Source organism: Cyanistes caeruleus, chromosome Z (assembly GCF_971803275.1).
Source record: "Cyanistes caeruleus chromosome Z, bCyaCae1.hap1.1, whole genome shotgun sequence".
In the NCBI taxonomy this organism is placed as follows: domain Eukaryota; kingdom Metazoa; phylum Chordata; class Aves; order Passeriformes; family Paridae; genus Cyanistes; species Cyanistes caeruleus.
In genome coordinates, this window is record NC_141732.1 from 24,811,196 (window position 1) to 24,825,557 (window position 14,362).

Sequence of the window (14,362 nt, forward strand, 5' to 3'; positions counted from 1 at the left end):
AATACTTTTGGGCTCATTTGTGCTCCCAGTGGTATGCACTGCTTTGCACCCATGTCAGCCCGCACCTCTGGCTTTGGACAATAAACAGCAGCACTAAAGGAATTCATCAAACACAAACATTTCTCCCAAGCCATTATGTGCTAAAAAATTATTTGCATTCAGGACCTGCTTCAAATGGTATTGCTGCAGCAGTCCCTACAAAATTTGTAAATTGTAGCACACAGTGAAATTTTGTGGCCCCTCAGCTGCCAGCCGTATGAAAGTTATAATAGATGCCAATACACTGCAAGCAGGAAGCTGTCAATGGCTTATGTAAACACGTGTATGGCACAGCACTCACACAGACAATTGCAAATCCAGCCCAGAGCTCAGATGCGGTGCCCAAGAGAGAATGTGCTCTGCACCGCTGTAAGTGCACTGCATGTCTGCTGAACCCCTCAGCTTTAGACTGTGCCTCAGCTGGCAAGTAACACAAGCTGACAATAACCACAGAGTCATAAAATTGTTCAGGTGAGAGAAGACCTTTAGGATCATGGAGTCCAACCATTAACCAAACACTGCCAAGCCCAGCACTTAACCATGTTCCTAAGTACCACATCCACATGTTTTTAAAATGCCTCCAGAGTTGGTGATTGTACAACTTCCCTGCAAAGCCTGTTCCAGTGCTTGACAGCCCTTTTCACAAAAGAATTTTTCATAATATCCAACTTAAGCCTTTCCTGGCACAGTTTCGGGATATCTCCTCTTTTCTTAAGACTTGCTACTTGAGAGAAAGAGGTTGACCCCCCACCTTGCTACAGCCTCCTTTCAGGTTATTGAAAAAGTGATCAGGTGTCCCCTTGGTTGTTATTTTCTCCCTCATCTGATCCTCATCAGATCTGTGCAACAGGCTGTTCCCCACCTTCGTTGACCTTCCCTGGACACACTTCAGCACTTCAACATCTTTCTTGTAGTGAGGGGCCCAAAGCTGAATCCAAAATTTTAAGTGGCCTCACCAGTGCCCAATACAGGGTGACAGTCTCTTTCTTTGTTGTGCTGGCCACACCATTTTTGATACAGATTAGGATATCACTTCCCTGTCTGGCCACCTGGACACAGTTGGCTCATGTTCAGCTACTGTCAACCAGCACCCCCAAGTCTTTTTCAGCTGGGCCGCTTTCTAGCCACTCTGCCCCCAGCCTGTAGCATTGCTTGGGGATGTTGTGACCCAAGGACAGGACCTGGCACTTCCTCTGTTGAATCTCATCATCTTGGTTTCAGCCCATCAATCCAGCCTGTCCAGATCCCTCTGCACAGCCTTCCTAACCTCCAGCAGATCAACACTCCCACCCAACTTACTGTCCTCTGCAAGCTGACAGGGTGCACTTGATCCCCACATCCAGACCATGGGTAAAAATTTAAAACATGGCTGTCCCCAACACTGAGTCCTGGGGATCAGGACTGGCCATGAGCTGGATGTAACTCCATTCACATCCACTCTCTGGGCCTGGCAGTCCAGCTGATTTTAGGCAAAAAAGGGTGTACTTGTCCATGAACAGACAATGTCTTTACTGTGTGTTTTCAGGTGGCTTGTGCATCTCACCAAATGCCTACAACACTTAAAGAGTGCAGGCATGCTTGTGGAACACATTCTGTCATGTAGACATTTGACAGGCATCTGTTTCATGTATGGCAAGGCTTCTCTGAACCAAACACAGTAAGCTGGCGCATTAGAAAGATGCACTTCAAAAGTCATTCCTCTTCCAATCCAAAACATAGCATACCCTGATGCTCACTTTTGACTATATGGGGTGATCACAGACTGTCTTTCATAGGGGATGTAACTTTTCTGCTTTTTTCCATTCTGCCCACGTGCTGTCTGCACTGGTGTATATGAGTGTAATGAGATTTCTCATCAGGCAACTACAGTAAAAATTAATTTCACAGGCACAGCAGAGGTGGTGGTTACAGATTCCACATTACGTAGCAGAAACACCAAATTATCATCTTGCTTAACTGATGACTGACAGAAATAAATCCTTTTTCCTCAAGAGGTGTAAAACATACTTGAAGGTCCTGAGTCAAAGAGCCATCTGAACTAATCTAGGACTAAACTTTAACATCTGACCTATGTGCTGGCATTTTGTAGGGTTTTACCAAAGACCTACTCCTAGGAACTAGGAGTATCAGCACTAGGGGATATGGGGCTTCAGTGCATGGTTTGAGACACTTATCCTGCAGCTATTTAGATTTATTCATTTTAGTAAACCAAAACTAGTTCATGTGCATATAGGTGGTTATGACACTTCTCTGACCCCATTACTAATGAGCACAACAATATTGCAGAGTCATATTCTCTAAATATCAAAGCAGGCCCAAAAGAAACGTGTCTCTTACGCTATTCTCTTTGATATGTCAATGCACTTTCAGCAAGTATGTTAGTATGAGAGTTTACTCAGAGTAAACTGCGTATGTGTTTATTCTCTGCCAGTTTGATAAGGTACTGAGAAGTTAATATTATGATTTATATGCTTGCCTTGCACTGCAAACATGTAGCAATGGTGCTCAACTAACCCTGGCATTAAATTTTACAGCAGAAATATAACAAAGTCCAAAGGCTTACTGATTTGTTCCAGTAGTTGAATAGAAACTTTTAAAAAGTCTATATTGCTGTATAAATTAATTAGACAATAGTTAAGGATTCTGTGTAACAGTTACAGAAACATTTCCAGTCCCCATATGTGTCAAATCACATAAATCTTGATAGTTAAGATCCAGGAGGTGTAAATTTACCCTTTCCATCTCTGTTTAGAGAATTATACAATCATAATATGATTTGAGCTGGAAGGAACTTTAAAGATCATCTAGTTCCAACTCTCTTGCCATAAGCAGGTGCATCTTTCCCTAGACCAGGTTGCTCAGAGCCCATCCAACTTGGCCATGAACTCTTCCAGGGACAGGGCATCCATAGCTTCTCTGGGAAGCCTGCACCAGTGCCTCACCACCCCCACCATGAGGATTTTTTTCTAATACCTAACCTAAACCTTTTAGTCTTTTAATTTGAAGTATTTTCAGATTTGGCATGCAGGGGACAGAACATTTTTGATACTTTAAATGCATGTGGGTCACCAGGTGAATGTGTTAAGAAATAAGGAAAAAGGTGGAACCAAAGCGAATTCCACATTTTGAATTTGAAAGAAGACCAAGGCTGGCTGGTGAGACTGTATTGTCTCAGAACAGTTCAGTCAGAGTAGTACACTGATTCAAACCAGGAGGTGCAGAAGAATGAGCTGGGAAGACACAAAAAAGATGATCTGGCTGAGAGGCTCCTTAATTTAATACTCCTTAATATTTTAAAATATATAATTTTTAATTTATTTAAAAATAAATATAATTAAAATTTAATACAGAGTGTATGAAGGTATGCTGAACGACACTATCTAGTCACAATTTCCAAGTTTCCAAGAGTTCCCTTTCACTCTCCGTCAATAAAAATGTTGGTGTTTGCAAGGATGACTTCCTTGTTTATTGAAGTGTAAATATGTTTTGTCCATGTACAAGATGGCAGTATGAGGCAGGAAGAATGAAAGGAGTGCTTGATAGCACTGAAGATACTTAAAAACAGCAAGATGAGAAGATGAGACGGGATCTGGTTTACATTATCTTGGAAAGTTTATGCATACTGGTGATGCTGCTAAATAATTTTTGGAAGAAGATAAAACAATGTTTAAAGAGGAAATCTTGAAAAGAGGCAGAAACTTAATATGTTCAGTGAAAAGTCAATTTTACACAGAAAATCTTTTCCTGATGCTAAAAGAAATATGTGTTCTTTTTGTAGGAGTTTTATGTCACGACTATCAAACTGGAAGTACACAAAAGCCGGACAAACAGTAAACTTTGTGCTAGCTGTGAAAAGAAAGAAATCCTTGCAATGAAACTAGACAATGTGTTTTATGAGGTTGTTAAAAAACTTGTTATAGGTCTTTATTTTTCTGCTTTAATTATTCATAGCTTTCTTGAAGAATTTGGAGGTCTTTGCAAACATTTTAAACCAACTGGATACAGTGTGCTGAGATGCACTGTGGCTTTGCACAGAGACAACTTCTCCATATTAAAATAAAAAAATACTAAAAAAAAAAGTTGCAAAATCAATAAAGGGTCTACAACAGAAAACCATTCTTTCCTGTTCAGTCTTTCCTAGCCATGAACAATTTGTTCACCTCTTCATTGAAGCTGATCTGAAAAACTGTTATCATTTCTTCCCTCAGTTTTCTTTTCTGTAGACTAAACAAGCCCAATTCCTTCTATCTTTCCACATGGGTCAAGTATTAGAGCAGGCGTCATCTGGATGTATAGCTTTTAGCTGAAATATTACCTTTGTCTTTACACATGAGTAGAAGCTTCAGATAAGCACATTTTGTCGTTTCTTGCCTCTTTTTTTTCCCCTTCATTTTTAAGTTGTTCAAGTGACATAAGGCTGTTGTGGCAAAGATTATGTAGCCCATTCAAAGAATATGCTAAGGCTATCTTGTGTTTGTATTATGGTGCACAGGACATGTTGCATTTTTGAGCTAGCTTGCATGTTATTTGGGTGTTTGTCTCCTGATGTCACCAACCTTTTAAAAGAATAATTTGCTATTGTTTGACCGTCTTCGATTTAAGTAATAGTGTCTGTAATGAGATGTTTCGTTGTTTCTTACAGGCTCTCTACAATTGAAAATGGGTGCAGAAGAGAGAACTATTGAGCGTATAGAATCGGACAGATTTTGATTTCTAGTAGTATTAGCATTGGCAGTAATTCTAGCACTTCCCTTCAGCACTATGGCGTGATATGAGCAATGATTTATTGTAGTGATATAGAAATATTTCATCTCTAAATTGCTCAAATATATCATGGTATACAGGTAAAAGAATTCTGGTACACATAATAATGCTTTATGGTTCTGTAGGCATCTTTATCCTGCCACCTGAGAGCTGCCAGGATAAAACTCAGAGTAAGCATCATGTCCTGTAAGACTGCTGTAACTGAGCTTTTATTTTTATTTTCTCACTTTGAAATGGGTTTTTTGTTCTCAAGGTTGAATCACTGGAAGTGTGTCCTCCCTTCCAGGACTGATCTTTGTCCAGAAAGTTTTATGCTGCCGTCATGTTACTTGTCTTGTTTATTTTAAGTATCACTGGCAGAATAAAATCATAGTTTTAAAGCCAAGATTTAATCCCATAAAGTCTAAGACGTGCCCCACTGCACCTTATATACCAGCTGAATTATAAAATGGTTAAAAGTGTTAAAAGATCAGAGCCATTGTGACCTGACGTATGATTCTAAGATGCAACAGTTAAAAAAAAAACAGCTTAAGGTCTGCAAATTGTAAGTCACTGTATATGGCCCTCATGAATAATGAAGAAAGAGGTTTATGGGAAGTTTTGTATGTGTTTTTTTGTCTTTTCCTTTATGTGACTTCAGAAAGATGGAGTGTATCTTATGTGCTGTCTCTTCTATTAAACCACTTGTAAAATGGCTTAGACTGCTCCTGTCATCTGGTGCACTTATGCTAAATAAATGTGTCCTATGCTCCGGATAAGTGTCTTCCTTCTGGTGAATAGTTTTTAAGCTTTTTAAATTTTGTATCCAAACACAATTTGAAGTGTCACCCTTTCCACTCTAATGGTCAAAGCATTTATTTAGGTGATACCAGCAATGTGTTTTCAAAATAGTCCAGCTGGAGGCAGAACCATTTTGAGCCTATATGTTTACAGGATATCAGAGCTATCTGTAATTGCTCTTCTCATTTAGCACATAGTCATTCATTTAAATTCTGTTTTTCATAGCATCTCTGGTTGCATAATATCCCTTAGGGCAAAACTGATTTTTTTTTTTTTTCAGTAAAGCTTAGCTCTGAGGAAATGTACAGTAAGATTTCTTTGTTTTCAAAGTAAAAAAGCTAAAACTTAGGGGAAAAAAAAAGCTAAAACTGCATAGGATCTTATTTTTTTTTTCCCCCCCAAATATTACTTCCAATTACAGTAAGTTGTTCATTCCAGTTCTTGATTGCATATCCCTAAGTTATGGCTGTGGTCTCTTTTCCATGGAACTACTTACACCTAAAGGTAAGTACATAAGTGTTGGAAAAGTATGTCTCTGTCAATAAATTTAAGTTCCAGTAATAAATACTTCCAGCCTGATAATGCCCAGAGGTGCAAAGCAGAATATATAATCTGTGTTTCTAGGTTCTTAAGGAAAAAAGAGAATTCCTTCCTCAAATAGGGAAATGGGAAACTGAAGAAGTAACATTCCATCACATCTCTACGGTGAAGATTATGTACAAGTTTATTCTTTTTATGTGATACTTTCAATTATTACTATAATTGTTCTTGGTGGCAGAGGGGAGCAAGGGAAAGGTAGGGAAAGAAGGACATAGGAAGAGTGAAACAGTGAGAGCTGATTAGTTGTGTAGGAGGTAAATGGCAACCCAGGAGTAACACTCAGAAGAAAACAAACATAATCAGCAGAGCTAAGGCATGTGAATGGGTTTGACCCTCACCTTCCAAATACCAGATCAGGTTGTAGTAATAAAAAGAAAAAATGAAACTTAAATCTGTTCAAAAGGAAAGTGAAAATTTCAAGAGTTTTTCCTTTACAAATCATATGGAAAACATTGAATATTTAGAGAGATTTTGTATGAAAACTGATCGTTTTAGAAAAGACCTGACCATCTAGAATAAGGGAGGAAGCTGCTGCCAGGATAGTTTTAAATGGAAAGGAAATATGTTGGTAGTTTGTTTCAAGATGAGTGAAAGGTGAGGATACATGATATTTCTCTCTACAACTCACTGTGGAGCCTGCTGTGCTGACAGAAGTATAAAGCTAGCCTCATTAGTACAGGAAATATGGGTTAGAAGACATAGGGAAAAAAATATGTGTAATTTCAATGTCCCTGAAGTTCTGCATTGTTATCACCATGTTAAAAGTAGTGTCTGATCAAGGACCTCATTTGTCTAGTTTCTCTCTAATCCTATTCAGTAAGATATGATAAGTGTTAAGATAAAGTCAAAAGATATATGATAAGGAGTATTTCTGAAAAGATGTATTAATTTGCTATCTGACAGATTACATTATATAAAAAAGATATCTTAATCTACCTTAAGAAAGATTTGTGTCTAGTTCTTCACCTCTATATTTAACTTTTATTAAGATTTTATTCTTATGCATATACACGTACACTTGACTTAGGTGCCACCCTATTTGTTGCATGTTTCAGGTCTTTCAGAAAACATACACTGAAGTAAACGAAGTATTTTATTAGAGCTGTAATATTCTTCTTGGGGATCTTGCCAATCAGAGATCAAACTTCTGAGAAATACCTACCATGATCCTTTGTCTATATGAAATAATTTTGTATACATTTTTGTACATTAAACCTGTGCAACAGCTAGAGGAACTCTGCCTAGATTGTGTAAGGATCAAGGAGAGGACAACAGTCCTGGGTACAAGGTGGGCCTTAAGTGGTCAGCTGTTAGCAATATATATAACTGGTGTTTTTAGTGTTGTTAGTATCTTTTTATAAGTGTTACTGTCAGTCACAGGTAAAATTCCCTACACTGATGCTCATTAAGAATTTCCCTGTCACAGTATCTGGAAGAATGTAATGATTTCTCACACTTAAAATAAAAAGTGATATTCTGATGAGCAAGATACAATAACTGCATGCATTGACATTTTAGTGTATTTCAAATAAATACTATTGGAACTATTCTTCTTTCTCTTGCCATGCTAAGTTGATTCTTTTCAAAACGATTTTTTCAATAAAATCCTACTCTCAAGTGTTTGTAAATTCTACATTTTCTGCCCAGTAACTTATTCCAGCAGTCAACTTTGCATTATATCACTGTAGTGCTTGTAATGAGTGGAAGCGCGTGTTATTTTTGAGAAAGGAATTGTAGGTGATTTGTAAATAATTCTGACTCATGGCTTTGGAGAGCTGCACCGACTGGAAGCAGGACTCTCTGTGATGGGATGGCCTCGGCTGCACATGAGGTATGAGATGCCCATTGTCGTGGTTTAACATAGGTTTGGTTTTTACCTAGGGAGGGACTCCGCGACCTGCGGAAGCGGTTCCATGTGGGGACCCGGTGCAGATGTTTAAATCAGTGGAACTGATCAGCTGGCTAGTGTTGAAGATTGACACTTAGCTAAACCACTTAGAAGAGCTGGATACGCCTCTGTGAAAACACATTTAAGGACGGGCAGGCCTGGCGGTGCCCGTCCGGGCCCTGCTGCAGTGTCGGCCCCTTCCCAGAGAGCCCGCCAGGCCTTGTCCCCAGTGAGGCGGCCGGGGCCCCTTCCCGCTCAGCTGCGGCTATCTCGGCATGGCTTGCAATGCCCTTTGCTTAGTCACTTTTTAGCCAGCCATGCGGCGAGCAGAAGGACAAAGGCAGTGGCAGCAGCTGTTCTTTTTTTCGGCTCCCCGCATGAGGAGAAGGCGTGGGGTGGTGCCGGCAGCCAAGGCAAGTCGCACGGTGTCGGCGGAGACCGCGCTTGATCAACAGAGAGGCACAGCGAGCGATCTCCCTCTGCACAGCCTGAATGACATCCACCTTTCAGCGCTGCAGAACTCAATAAAAACTGTTTCAGGTGACAAAGCTCGAGAACAAACGAACCTACAAACACCAGTGCTCTCCTGAATCAGGAAAAGGAAAGGGTAAGGACACAAAAGGAGATCAGGGGACACTGAGGTCAGTAAAGAAGGAGTCAAATTCTAGATGGGAGGAGAATGAGGAGATGCCTTAGTATGGGGCTGAAATTCTCTTGTGAGGTTATGGTGAAGTGATAATTGGTAAATCAGACTCTTTTCCCCTGTGTAACTCATGGAATGCATTGGGGAGGGAATGTACAGGTCTAACCACAGCCATGAACAGAGGCACCTATGCTGAAGCATGCAGATGTTGAAGTAGCTGTAATTCAATGAGAACTTTGAACAAAGAGAAGTAAGAGTGATGAAGGCCCTTTGCCCTCAGGGAGGAAGAAGAAGACCTCTGTTCCCAGAGATAAAATAAGAGAACTTTAGCTTTTATGCTAGAACAGCTCATCTTTAAAATAGTACCCCAGTAAGTTGATAAGGCCCATGAAAACAGCTTTGGGAAAGCTGAAGGCATGGGAGAGACTTTCCCACTGAGAACAGATTTTCCTTTCCTGGGCAGCTGATTGTCTGTGACATTGAAACCACAAGAGAACTGTTCCTTGTGGAGAAGTCTTAATGGCATGGCAAGAGAGACTCCTCTCCCTAAGTGGACTGAAGAAATATAATTCTAGAGGTGATAAACTCAGTGAAAGTTCCAGGTGTTGTCCCTTTACATTGTCAGTGGGAAAGAAGAGAGGAGATGTGGGGAGGAGGAGTGTTCTGAAGGCTTATTCTGATTTCTTGTTACTTTTTCTTTTCATTCTGTTAATAAAGTTTTCTTTATACCCTTTAAAGTTTTGAGCCTGATTTGCTCTTATTTTAATCATTACTGTGCAGCAGAAAATTACTAAATAATTCTGGTGGGTGCACTGGTATTTGGCCAGCATTAGACCCACTACATTAATTGGCGCATTGGCTATGAAACTCAGATTGTCAAACCAAAACCACTACACTTAATTGGTATTTCCACCGGGTTTCCAAAACTGCTACACTCATCAACTTACTCTATCACTCTCCTCAGCAGGATGAAGGGGGGAAAAAATAAGATGGAGAAAACAGCAATGAGTTAAGAAGGAAGTTTAACAAGAAAAACAAAAGGCAAAAGTTGTGCATGGAAGAAAAGGAAAGCAAAAGATTTATTGTCTACTTCTTATCTGCAGATGATATCCAGACACTTCCCAGGCATTAGGACTTCAGTATACCTACCAGTTGCTGGGGTAAGGAAGGAGGCAGAATGTTGGGGAGACACTGCTAGTGAGAGACAGTGCTAGCCTGCTGCCAGGTCTGGTCAGCAGCAGCCAAAGCACAAACAGCATCTCTCCAGCCACCAACTCACAGCAAAGCAAGGTGAAGGCTGCTGGGGGGAGAAGAGCCTTTCCCAGCCAGACCCAATACACCTAAATTTGCAGTTCTGGTTGTTGAGAGGTACGTGAGGCATCTCAGCATTGAATTCCCATTATCAAAAGAGGAACTGGGAGGCCTGACATGAAAAGCTGGGGATTTTAAACATTTTGTTCTCCTTTGGGAAAGGAGCTTTCAGCCATGGTGGAACTTTTCATTACTGCTTGTAGATTTTACAGTTAAGCTAGTGAAAAAGACTAGTGTTTTAATGATTTTTTTTTTTAAAGTGTCATCAACACCATAAGCCCTGAAGACTGCACAAAACATTTTAAAACAAGAATTTCTTACAAAATACATAGAAATACAATTGTCTGGAATGAGGATTTGGTCATACAGCTGTCACTTCTCAATATTTAACTCATCAGAAACTGATGCAGATGGCAAGTTTACCACTTGTCATTTTTCTTCTCTATATTTCCTATGAAGCAACACTTCTAAGCCTTAAATGTCAGTACTTGTTCTTAGTATATTGTCATTAAATGTTTTACTGAATTTTGGTTTTGTCACCCATTGATATGGAGAACTGTAAGAACAGTCTGGGTAAATTTCAATTGATCTGAGCAAACAGAGCATATTTCTGAACAACCTGGTATAGTCGAAGATGTTTCTGCTCATGGCAGGCATTTGGTCTAGCTCACCTTTGAAGGCCCCTTCCAACCCAAAGTATTCTATGATTCTATTAAATTGGTCAAATTTGTGACTGCAAGCAAAAGAACCTGGGATAGCGAGCTCAAAGATCAGATCAGATGTTTATAGCACCTCACTGGGAAATGCTCTCAGAAGTATAACTTCACATTCTATTTTATGTGCCAAAATACTTAGTGTAGTTGTTAACACCACTGAAAGCATTGCTTTTCTTTCAGTTTTAGATTTGATTTGGATGGCATATTTTATCTGTGTCTGAAACCATATGCTAATAGCATAATGATTTGGATGGCATATCACACAGTTTTGATTGACAAACTAATGATTTGGATGGTGAAACAGATTGTAGAGCCCCCTTATTTAATCCCTTAAATTCTAGATAATCTTCACTAGAGGCCCCAAAGACTTGTATTGATTATTGGTTTTCAGTTCAAAATAGACCTTGGTGGATTTAAATGTAATCCCCAAAAAAAGCTACCTGGAAGCTGACTTATTTTTATGTCAGTTTTTACATATCCTGAAGTACAGCCCTGGTTTCTCGCAGAAGCAGCATCAGAGCAGAAACAAAGCAGATGTTTCTCTGATTGTATCTAAGGATATGTCAATGGTATTCTTAGAAATAGAGAAATTTTGGCTTGGCAAACTAGCGGTGGCATTTTTGTTCTCATTAAAACATCACATTGATAAAGTCCATGTACTGTTTTGTTCCAAAATGTTCAGGCTTCTTTAAACATAAGCATTCTTATGATTTCATTGGCATTGCAGGTTTCTAGGAAACTTACTTTTTTATAGATCTCTTCCTTCACATCTTTCCTTCCATCAATCTGACAAGTGAGAAAAAAAGTCAGCCCTAAGACTGCCAGTTGTAGTTGGTGCTAAACACAGGATTACAATAAATACTTGAAATTTGTTTTCAGGAAAGCTTTTTCCTGTTCGAGGCTCTCTCTCTCTCCCCATTGACAGGAAAGCCAGAACTTTTTTTAGACTCAGCAATGTTCTGCGTCAAGATTCTCTAACTTCAGACAACATAGACAGGGAAGTGACAGCTTTATGTGTATCTCTTTGTAGAAGACCTCAGTAGTGTTGTAAATCCAGAGCATATTCACAACTGTTGTGCTTATACACTGCTGTAAAAGCAGATGGATATATCATGTGATGTGCAAACTACTGTTTTCACACTTAGGACACCAATCTGTAAATTTGAACCAGTAAATCTCCCTGAACATGAAGACAAAGTTGGTACTTGTTTCATAAACACATTGGCTATGTATATTATGGCTAATGCAGCTAATGTTCCTCTAAAGGATAAACAATGTCATACACAGCTAAAGTGTTTTCTTTTAATGGTGTGGTCCATAAATTACAATGTCATTAAAAAATTAAATGCAAACTATTTACAAAAGCAAAATAAGTTCACTGTGAAAGTGAGTGAAATGTAAATTAGAACTTGGATCTTTATTCTGCCTCTAGCATCAGTGTAAACTCAGTTCTAACAAAGTGGTGTTTGCCTCTGTCAGAGCAGGATATTCCAGAGCACAAGAACAGTGCACTGGTGAAGCATTCCAGCAGGAGTGTCCTTGTTGGCTGACCTTCTCTTCTCTCTGTCTTCTGTCTGTGATGCTTCCCCATTAATTGCATTTTCTGTCTGAGTAGGATTTTTACATTTGCTGGTGTAAGATTTATATATTTGGCAGCCTTTAAGGATCAGCTTGGCTAAGGATGTTTTTCTAGTGAGACTAAGAGTGTCCACATGTGGTCTTTTCTTCCAGAGTGGTAGAAAAGACATTACACAGCTATGATCTGATTAAATGAAGCTTATCCATAGTTGTGTCTGTCTTACCAGTTCAAAGATAGAGGTGTGATTCATGCCTCTCCCTTTAGACCTAGAATAGGGCTGTGTGACTACAGATACTATCACTAGCTGTGTTTTAGCCATGAATAAGAAAAATTGTAAGGTGTCCCAGTCCTGATTTATGGAGGAAAATAAGATGACCATGGATTTCAGATCAAATTAGAAAGAATTCCTCTGTGAAAGCTGAAACGGGAGCAGACCATCTCTAAAGAGCGGCTAAGAAGACAGGCACAAGTTCATACTGTGACAAACTGGGATAAACATGAAGTTAGAATTTCACATTCCCTTTCCTTCCTTCTCTCTTTTTCCACTGAGAATTTTCAGAGATTCACAAAAAATTTAGCTCATCTGTCTGCCTCATTGCTACATATGCATCAGTGGCTCAGATTCCATCTGTATTTTTCAGAAGTCTGGAGAGAAAATGGTGAGTCCCCTCTGAAGCTGTTTCCAGCCATACAATGACAGCTGTGTCTCCATCTTCCAGTGGATGCTATTGCCTCCTCTAATAAGACATCAGGATTCTGACAAGAAAGCTGATGTGCAATAAGCTCATTCCACACCACAGTAAGGGCAAAACTGTACCGTGAGATGATGCTTTGACTACCTGCCTGAGATACTGTTTGCAGTAGTATACAGAGCTCTGTGTCACTCAGTGAGGCCTTGGCATCCTGTCTGAAATTGGATAAACAGATAGTGTCAGTATCTATGACTACTTTATTTAACATTTATCTTGACTGGAAACTTTGTCTCTCCCTGCTGGGCAAGGTACCTGATAAAGCAAACAGTGAATTTTGCTGAGAGGTTGAACAATCTCCACTGCTTCAGTTAAAGCTGACTGCCTGAGGCTTGGAGAGACCATCAGTCAGTGAACTCCTAGCCAGTTTTGCATCTACTATTACAGCAGAATCATCTTCAAAGTCATGTATTGTCTAAGTGAGTGGAATGAGGTAGTAGTTGTCCTTCCCTAAATTCCTGTTTCTAATGCCTCCTAATGTTGCATTTATGTGTCTACCTAGCAGTAATGTCAGCAAGACAAATAAATTTAATAGAAGGTGTATTTTCAAAGGGTCTTCACAGGCATGCAGAGTTGCAGAAACTAAGATGATGCCTTGTGAGGGAAAGCAGGGGTAAGCAACAAAATAAACCAAGTTTTTTGGCATGAGCAATCCTGGCTGCAATGAGTAATATCACTTGCTGTCACTAATATTATGCAGGGAATGGTTTTAAGACTGAGCATGTGCTCAGTATTCTGGGCAAACAGTTGAATTCAGCTAAATTACTTCCTTGATTCTAAAATTGTAGACTACTAACCAGTTGCAAATTATCTGCATTTTGCTTTCTGAATCACAGATGTGTTGGGAAGGCATTGTACTGCAGATTAATAGAATTGTTTGTTAATAGAACTCTGGGCTTCCCAAGGACGTGTTTTTCAAAATTGCCTTGGGTAGGGAAGACGATGTCTATTACAGAATCGGCTACAGTCCCTTCTCAGGAAAAATGATCATAGATATAGCTACAGATCATGAATTATTTGCTGTTTTATTAGGAACATTATCCTATCCTAGGAACATTATCCTATCCATTTATAAGGAGCACCAGACCTTAGTTGTTGGCAGCTGCCAGTCCTGGAGTAGCAGAAATTATAATAATCCATGTAAGAGGACTCTTAGACTGAGAAGCCGGAAAAAGGCTTTGCACGCTCTCACATCCATCTCTGACCCAGACTCAACTTACTTATAAAACCTCAGAAGTTGCAGTGGGAGTTCCATTTCTCTCATTAAAAAAAAATTGGCAGTTGAAAAAAGAG